The following is a 9,127-nucleotide window of genomic DNA, read 5'->3' on the forward strand; positions in this document are numbered from 1 at the left end:
GTGTCAGAGGTTTAGTCCATTATCCTCAGAGTGGAGAACATTGGTGAAAGGCAGGCAGACATGACAGCTGAAAGTTCTGCATCTGGATTAGTAGGCAGCAGGAAGACAGACACTGAGCCTGACTTGAGTTTCTGAAACTCCAAAGCCAATCACAGAGACTCTCTTCCTCCAACAAGGCCACACCTCCTGATCCCTGACAAGTAGTGCCATTTCCTGTTGACTAAGCACTCAAATATATGAGCCTACAGGGGCCATTCCTATGCAAACCATTTCGTGATTGTTAGGGATTTTTGTTTGTTCATTTTTGTTTTGTTTTTTACCTTATAGGGCCTTTTATTATGGTCCATATATTATGGGCTCCATTTTTGTATTTTCATGGGGTTCTTGCATGTGTGAACATGTATGTCTCTGAGTCTTTATGTGTTTCTTATACTTTTCCTTAGTATTTTTCTTCTGTTTGCTTGTTTTTATCCTATTCCATTTTATTTTTTATCATATCATATTTTATTTTTAATCATTAGATGCCTTTGGTTTTCTAAGAAGAGAAATGTTGTAGATACAGATTGAAGAGAGGGGCAAGTAACTTTGGAGGAGCTTGGGTGTAGAATAACCATAAGAATATATTGTATGAAAAAGTATCTTTGGAAAATAAAAGTGAATAAATTAGAAAATCACCCCTGTTCAGAAGCAGCCTTTCTCTTGGATAATGATTCATATCTCTGTGCAATCTGAAAAGGGATAGCCTTGGATGTCCTCAGAACTGTCATTTATGCATCCTTGTAAAGGTCTCATGTGCTAACCACCTGAGTATGGTGACAAAAATCTTCCAGGTATGGTCTTATTGTGTCTACATTTCTCATTTTGTTGCTATTCATAATGGTAATTTGTTCTACTTTTATGAACTGTAAATGTACATATCTGATATTCAGGATATCTATTATGTGATCCCCAAAGGGGGAAAGACCCAGAGGTTGAGAATGGCTGGTCTAGTGAGACTGCAAATCATTGTCTTCAGCTGTACTCATATGGTAGATTTGTAGCAAATTCTACTGGTGTGACCTCATGATGAGTCCTAGGCTCTAGTTAGCTATGCCAGGCCCAGTCCACCCATCTGGGGAGCTCTATCACACACGTCTACTCCTTAAAACAGAACTCCCTGAATTCCTGTTATTTCTGAATCCTTTAGAGTTTCCTTCTTACTGCCTATCTCTCATGATACTAATCCTTCAATAGAATAATTCTATGTGTAGGAAAGCACATGAACATTTAGGTGTGTGAGTATGGTCATACACACTCCATACATGTGGCATTCATAAAAGATCAGGTGTTGATCTTCACATGCCACTCTGCTTGAAACAAGATTTGTGTTGTTTTTGTATTACTAACACCGGACTATACAATGCATAATCTTATGGGGATTATCCTGTCTGCCTCTTCTTTCTGTAGGTAGAACTTTCACATAGTTCTAGGGACTCAAATAGAAGTCTTGCATGGCAAACACTTTAGTCACTGAGCTAAAGTCTTAGAATTAACAGTTTTTCATATTGGCTTTTACTTACTGAAATACCTATGTAGTTTATATTACCTTATATTACTAATATTGTACCTTATATTACTTATTGAAATACCTATGTAGTTTACATATCTTACTTCAATTAAATCTTACACAAATGTATCTATCTCCCAAATGATCATACTTATTCCCTCTTTCAAACCAGTCGTATGTGAAAAACCAATGGTTTACATTAGAAGGTGCTTAATATTTGCACAGCTAACGGGGTTGAAATTGCATATCCTCAACTCTTTAAAATACTTTCTAGTTTTTACTAGGCTCCCATATCCTAAACTTGTGTCTATACCATGATTACGTTTATCAACTAAATCTGGCTTCTCTGTGCATTAAGTGATTGCTACTTGGATAGTGTCTTGAAACAATAAACTTCTTTCTTCAAAAACGAAAAGTTTTGGATACCCATATACCTCCAGGAGAGATCTGGTCTCCCAGGAGTACAGATACATGTGAGCACAAGTAAGACCACCACTTCTGCTCTGAGGGACCCTCCCTGATTTCAGGACACAGGAACCAAGGAGCAGCCTGGGACAGGAATCTTATGATTTCTGTTGGGTATGTGTCTGGAGATGACCCTGTGCCACCGGGCCTAGAGCTGATCCTTTGCTACAATGCTCCATACCTAAATATCTTTGGGAGAGAGCTGGTCTTCCAGGAGCTCTGACACACTTGGGAGCCCAGGTAAGACCACCACTTCTCTAAAATTCCTGAGCCATCAGGACACAGGAACCAAGGAACAGCTGGGGATAGGATTCTTCTGTTTTCTATCTGCATCCCAGAGCTCACCCAGAGTGCCACAGTTTTCCACACTCAAATTCCTCAAAGAGAGAACTGCTCTCCCAGGAATACTAACACACAGGCTTTCAGGAGGGATAATCCACGGTCAGAGAAAGCAAGACCAGCTAACACCAGAGATAACTAAATCTTGAAAGGCAAGGACAAGAACATAAGCAACAGAAAAAAAGGCTACTGGGAATCATCAGAAACCAGTTGTCCCACCAGTGAGAGCCCTGGATACCCCAACACACCAGAAAACCAAGACTCTGATTTAAAATCACAGCTCATGATGTTGAGAGAGAATGTTAAGAAGGACATAAATGACTCCCTTAAAGAAATACAGGAGAACAAAGGTAAACAGCTAGAAGCTCTTAAAGAGGAAACACAATCTCTTAAAGAATTACAGGAAAACACAACTAAATGGGTGAAAGAATTGGCCAAAACCATCCAGGATCTAAAGATGGAAATAAAAACAATAAAGAAATCACAAAGGGAGACAACCCTGGAGATAGGAAACTTAGGAGAAAGATCAGGAATCATAGATGCAAGCTTCACCAACAGAATAAAAATATAGAAGAGAGAATCTCAAGTTCAGAAGATTGCATAGAAAACATTGACACAGCCAGGCAGTGGTAGCACACACCTTTAATCCCAGCACTTGGGAGGCAGAGGCAGGCAGATTTCTGAGTTTGAGGCCAGCCTGGTCTACAGAGTAAGTTCCAGGACAACCAGGGCTACACAGAGAAACCCTGTCTCAAAAAAAAAAAAAAAAAAAAAGAAAAAAAGAAAAAAAGAAAAGAAAAGAAAAGAAAACATTGACACAACAGTCAAAGAAAATGCAAAATACAAAAAGCTCCTAACCCAAAACAACCAGGAAATCCAGGACACAAAGAGAAGGCCAAACCTAAGGATAATGGGTATAGAAGAGAGTGAAGATTCTCAACTTAAAGGGCCAGTAAATATCTTCAACAAAATTATAGATGCAAACTTCCCTAACCTAAAGGAAAAGATGCCCAGCTGGGCAGTGGTGGCGCGCATCTGTAATCACAGCACTCTGAGAGGCAGAGGCAGGCAGATTTCTGAGTTCAAGGCCAGCCTGGTCTACAAAGTCAGTTCCAGGACAGCCATGGCTATACAGAGAAGCCCTGCCTCAAAAAAAAAAAAAAAAAAAAAAAAAAAAAAAAAAAATCCAAAAAACAAACAAAACAAAAGAAAGAAAGAAAGTAAGAAAGAAAGAAAGAAAAAAGAAAGAAAGAAAGAAATGTCCATAAACATACAAGAAGCCTACAGAACTCCAAATAGATGGGACCAGAAAATAAATTCCTGCTGACACATAACAGTCAAGTAGTCAAGACACCAAATGCACTAAACAAAGAAAGAATATTAAAAGCAGTAAGGGAAAATAATCAAGTAACATATAAAGGCAGAACTACCAGAAATATAACAGACTTCTCAACAGAGACTATGAAAGCTAGAAGATCTTGGGCAGATGTTGTACAGACCCTAAGAACACAAATGCCAGCCCAGGCTATTATACCCAGCAAAACTCTCAATTACCATAGACGGAGAAACCAAGATATTCCATGACAAAAATTTACACAATATCTTTCAACAAATCCAGCACTACAAGGGATAATAGATGGAAAATGTCAACACAATGAGGGAAACTATCCCCTATAAAAAGCAAAATAGTAATCTTCTTTCAACAATCCCAAAAGAAGATAGCCACACAAACATAAAGATAACATCAAAAACAACAGGAAGCAACAATCACTATTCCTTAATATCCCTTAACATCAATGGACTCAATTCCCCAATAAAAAGACATAGACTAACAGACTGGACACATAAACAGGACCCAGCATTTTGCTGCATATAGGAAATCCACCTCGGTGTCAAAGACACTACTTCAGAGTAAAAGACTGGAAAACAATTTTCCAAGCAAATGGTCCCTGAAACAAGCTGAAGTAGCCATTCTAAGATCGAATAAAAGCAACTTTCAACCAAAAGTTATCAAAAGGGAAAGGAAGGATACTTCACACTCAAAGGAAAGATCTACCAAGAAGAACTCTCAGTTCTGAACATCTATGCTCCAAATGCAAGGGCAACCACATTCGTAACAGAAACTTTACTAAAGTTCAAAGCACACATTGCACTCACACAATAAAAGTGGGAGAATTCAACACCCCACTCTCATCAATGGACAAACTATGGAAATACAAACTAAACAGACACATTGAAACTAACAGAAGTTGTGAACCAAATGGACTAATGACATATCTATAGAACATTTCATCCTAAAACAAAAGAATATACTTTCTTCTCAGCACTTTATGGTACCTTCTCCAAAACTGACCATATAATTGGTTGTGAAACAGACCTCAACAGATACAAGAAGATTTAAATAATCCCATGCATCCTATCAGATCACCATGGACTAAGGCTGGTCTTCAATAACAACGAAAACAACAGAAATCCCACATAGACATGAAAGCTGAACAATGCCTTACTCAGTAACTTGGTTAAGGAAGAAATAAAGACTTTTTAGAATTTAATGAAAATGAAGGCACAATATACCCAAACGTATGGGTCAAAATGAAAGCAGTGCTTAAATGAAAACTCAGCTCTGAGTGCCTCCAAAAAGAAACTGGAGAAAGCATACCCTACCAGCTTAAAACCAAACCTGAAAGCTCTAGAACAAAAAGAAGCAAATGCACCCAAGAGGAGTATACAGCAGGAAATAATCAAACTCAAGGCTGAAATCAACCAAGTAGAAACAAAAAGAACTATATAAAGAATCAACAAAAGCTGGAGCTGATTCTTTGAGAAAATCAACTAGATAGATAAACCCTTAGCCAGACTAACCAGAGGGCACAGAGACAGTACCCAAATGAACAAAATCAGAAATGAAAAAGGCAATATAACCGGGCAGTGGTGGCACATGCCTGTAATCCCAGCAATTAAGAGGCAGAGGCAGTCAAATTTCTGAGTTCGAGGCCAGTCTGGTCTACAGAGTGAGTTCCAGAACAGCCAGGACTATACAGAGAAACTCTGTCTCGAAAAAAATGAAAAAACAAAAACAAAAAGAAAAAAAGGAAAAAAAGGCAACATAACAACAGAAATTGAGGATATTCAAAAAATCGTCAGATCCTACTACAAAAGACTATACTCAACAAAACTGGAAAATCTGGAAGAAATGGACAATTTTCTAGACAGATACCAAATAACAAAGCTAAATCAGGATCATATAAACCATATAAGTAGTCCCATAACCCCTAAAGAAATAGAAGTGGTAATTAAAAGTATCCCAACCAAAAAAAAAAAAAAAAAAAAAAAGCCCAGGACCAGATGGGTTTATGCAGAATTCTATCAGACCTTCAAATAAGACCTAATGCCAATACTCTTCAAACTATTCCACAAAATAGAAAGAGAAATAACACTACCCAATTCATTCTATGAAGTCACATTTACACTGCGTATTCTCCCTTGGAAATGGACCGGTTTCTGTCTAATCAGGAACCTGTCACAATTTCCTTTCATAGAGGATTTCATAAGAAATGTTTTCTACTTCTATCATGTTTAATGTCCCAAATAGATTTTAAAAACTGGTTAAATGCATATTACATTTAGCTTCAGAAGACATCATGTATATTTAAGAGGCATTTAACTATTATAAATTATTTTGATGACTTAATAAAAAGAGTTCTGGGCCCAAATACAATTCCATGCAGTGATCCTCAGCTTCCTACAGCCTCCACATTTAAAAACCATTCAACTACTTCTAGCCTTTTCTCCTACATCTTTTAAAATGCAAATTATCTCTACAGATTTCTATGAATATTGTGTGTGCTGATATGTATCTCTATGAATACAGACATACATATTTTATTAATATTTTTAGACCACTTAAAAGAATAGTATGCCATGGTCCTTTTCACATAGACATTTCAGTAAGCAGAGCTTCTGAAGCAGAACAATATCTCACCTTATAACAGTGCAGTTAGGGCAATTCCAGACAAGACCAATGGGCCAGCGCCATTGTGTCTTTTGCAGGCATTCAAAAAGCTGAGGGAAAGCTGCTCAGGGGCAGCACCCATCTTCTGTTTTATTTGCAACCTCTGGAGCCCAGTGTCAGCCTCATTAGTGACTCCACTTCTACAGACCCAGGAGAAGGTGTATAGTTGTGGGTCCAGATCCTGAGGAAGACATCGCGTTCTAGAAGGGAAACACAGTTTTAAGAAAACCAACCGCATTCTGGATTAGAGGACATCAGCTGCCTCCTCTCGTTTCGTCAGAATTCTGCCTACTCGGCAAAAGAACATGGAGGACAATATGGGTTCCACGCTTCCAACAACCTGGCCCCTTGGATCTATGAAGTTCGAAGATGTATCACTGGCATTTACCAAGAAAGAGTTGACATGGCTGAACCTCAGACAGAAGTAGCTGTACAGGGAAATCATGATGGAGAACTACAGTAACATGATCAATGGAGCATCACTTTTCCAAGCCAAATGTGATATCTCAGTCAGAAGAAGCAGAAGTGCTTCAGAAGAAGCAGAGGACTACTGGCCAATGCAGAGAGAAATTCCTCAAGATATTCTTCTAGAATGTTCTGGGCCTTCTCCAGACTCTGGAATGAATTTCTTTCCTGCTGAGAGTTCCCTGATGATGATCAAGGTTGTTGAGGTCCTTACATTGAACAAGGATATGGCTGTTCCCCGGAATGCCCTGATTCAATCCCTCTATCCAGAAAGTGGGGAAGACTTCAACCCAGGTAACCTCAAGTCAGCTCAACAGACAAACAAGCATTTGTTTGACACTGGAGTTTGCTTTGCACCAGAAGTTCTGATATTTCCAGTATGAAGAGTCAGCAGGTCCCCAGAAGGCTGTGTCCCAGCTTTGTAAGCTGTGTCACCAGTAACTGCTGCCCAATACACGTTCAAAGAAGCAGATCAATCCTTGAGTTGCTGGTACTCGAGCAGTTTCTGCATATACTGCCTGAGAAGCTTTGGGTGTGAGTAGAGTCACAGGAACCAGAAGATTGCAGAGCAGCGGTGACTTTGTTGGAGAATATGACTTCAGTGTCTAAGAACGATGTTTGGCTTACCTGTTCTAGTGAGACCACTGATCAACTAAAGGAGAAAAGGAAGGATGTGGCTACCTTACCAATGCAGAGAGAAATTCCTCAAGATACTCATACCATATGAGTCATGCATATTACCTGAGGAGCCCATGACTTTGCAGGAAGTGACTGTTGAATTCAGTCAGGAGGAGTGGCAGCTACTGGGTCCAATACAGAGGACCGAGTATCATGATGTGATGCTAGAGACCTTGGGCAATTTGGTCTCAGTGGGATAGGAGCCTACATTGGAAAGCAGAGAGTTAACTCCATACTCTCCCATTCCTGTGTTAAAACTAATTCATAACCCAAACCCAAAAGATCTCTCAAGGAATGGTACCCAGTCCACTGTCTTTGAAAGTATCTCACAAGATGGGGTCCAAGAAATGCATACCGTAGAATCAAATCAAGTGGGGCTTCTACAGGAAAAATGCCACCCTCAGAAGAAGCTCTCCGAAAGCTCTGAGTCTCACAACCAAACTAGTCTTCACGAAAGCCATTGCTTACTCAATGAAGTTCTTCCTAAAAAGCATGTAAAAGTTAAGCAGAAGGGCACTGGAAAGGGGAAAGGCAGGACAAATACCATTTCCACGACACGAGGTTTACACATAAGAAATCAGCAGAAGGACTCTGGAGTGGCAAGGCAGGAGTGGCAGCAATCCTATGACACATGGCTCCTCTATAAAAAACACCAACAGGGTTCTGAGCAGGGAAAAGCTCAGGCCAGCAGACAGCTCATTACACTTCCTGTGCCTGCAAAATTTTACCAGAAAGCCACTGACTCTGAAGAGGGTAGATTTAGGGACAGTAGCAATGCCATGGTGCCTGATGCACCTACAAAGAGTTACCAGAAAGGCCCTGAGTGACTTAAAGTTGGGACAAGTAACAATTCCATGTCACAAGGCTCATTTATACAAAATCACCAGATGGGGTCTGGGGCAGGGAGAGCCAGGGACAGCAGTATCTTGACACATGCTTTACCTGTAAAAATTCACCAGGAAGGCTATGAAGAAGATGAAGTCCAAGGAAGCAGGAATTCATTGAAAGGTGTAAAACCTCGGCAGAAAGGTTCTAAAGGGGAAAGAGTCAGGGGAGTTACCACTTCCAAAAACCATGTTCCCTATGTAAAAAATCACCTAAAGACCTCTGAAAGAGGAAAAGGCAGGGAAATCAATGCTTCAATAAAATGCGCTCCCTGTATAAAAACTTACTGTAAGGGTTCTAAAAGTGGGGAAGTAAGGAGAGTCAACAATTGTGGAAAAGCCATCAGCCGGCATGCTCCGCAGATATTCTTTATAAAAATTCACAAGTGGAGTCAAGGTTGCTGATGCAGTGAATGTGGTAAAAATGTTCCAAAATGCTAGGTGTTTCTCTGTGCATAAAAAGATCCACACAGGACAGCGGCCTTACGTGTGTATGGCCTGTGGGAAAGCACTGGTTCAGAGCTCCTCCCTCACACAGCATCTTAGAGTTCATAGTGGAGAGAGACCATGTGAGTGTTCAGAGTGTAGGAGGACCTTCTGTGACCGCTCAGTCGCTGCTCAGCACCTGAGAACTCATACTGGAGCCACGCCCTACCAACGTCAGCACTGTGGGAAAGCTTTTCATCAGAGTTCCCACCTCACCAGGCACGCAAGAACTCCTACTGGGGAGTGACCTTA

General features: G+C 40.1%; 1 pseudogene; it reads left to right on the top strand.

Moving 5' to 3' along the window:
* The first annotated feature begins 6,730 nt into the window (after positions 1-6,730).
* On the top strand, positions 6,731-8,332 carry LOC127674241 (neurotrophin receptor-interacting factor 2-like; annotated as a pseudogene).
* The last annotated feature ends 795 nt before the right edge of the window (positions 8,333-9,127 follow it).

This window comes from Apodemus sylvaticus, chromosome 23 (assembly GCF_947179515.1).
Source record: "Apodemus sylvaticus chromosome 23, mApoSyl1.1, whole genome shotgun sequence".
Lineage (NCBI taxonomy): Eukaryota > Metazoa > Chordata > Mammalia > Rodentia > Muridae > Apodemus > Apodemus sylvaticus.